This window comes from Penaeus monodon, chromosome 27 (assembly GCF_015228065.2).
Source record: "Penaeus monodon isolate SGIC_2016 chromosome 27, NSTDA_Pmon_1, whole genome shotgun sequence".
Taxonomy (NCBI): Eukaryota; Metazoa; Arthropoda; class Malacostraca; order Decapoda; family Penaeidae; genus Penaeus; species Penaeus monodon.
The window spans coordinates 16,605,148-16,605,431 of record NC_051412.1 but is presented as its reverse complement, the minus strand read 5'-3'; the positions used below and the strand labels follow the sequence as shown (position 1 = coordinate 16,605,431).

The 284-nt window shown below is 48.9% G+C and overlaps 1 protein-coding gene across 1 annotated transcript in view; it reads left to right on the top strand.

Moving 5' to 3' along the window:
- The window catches only part of LOC119590634, a gene marked incomplete at its 5' end in the record, with an annotated part of 133,180 nt that overhangs the window by 780 nt on the left and 132,116 nt on the right, over positions 1–284 (top strand).

Genomic DNA, 284 nt, shown 5'->3' with positions numbered 1-284 from the left:
CACCAGACTACCAGCCAACCAGACATACAGAGCAAGAGACAGAGAGTAAAAGAAGGAGCGTGGAAAGAGGGGCGCACACGGAAGTAGGAAGGAATGGGAATAAAGTGTGGGAATGGAAGAGCGAGTTACGTCCTCCTCCTTCAGGAATGGAGGGGGTTGCCAGGAACCACCAAGCTTTCTATGGAGAGAAAGCCATGCATGTCGGGGCTCTCAGCATTTACGACTCTCGAGGCCAAGGTATATGAAAGATATATACATGAGAGTATATTTTTTGGGGGATTGTC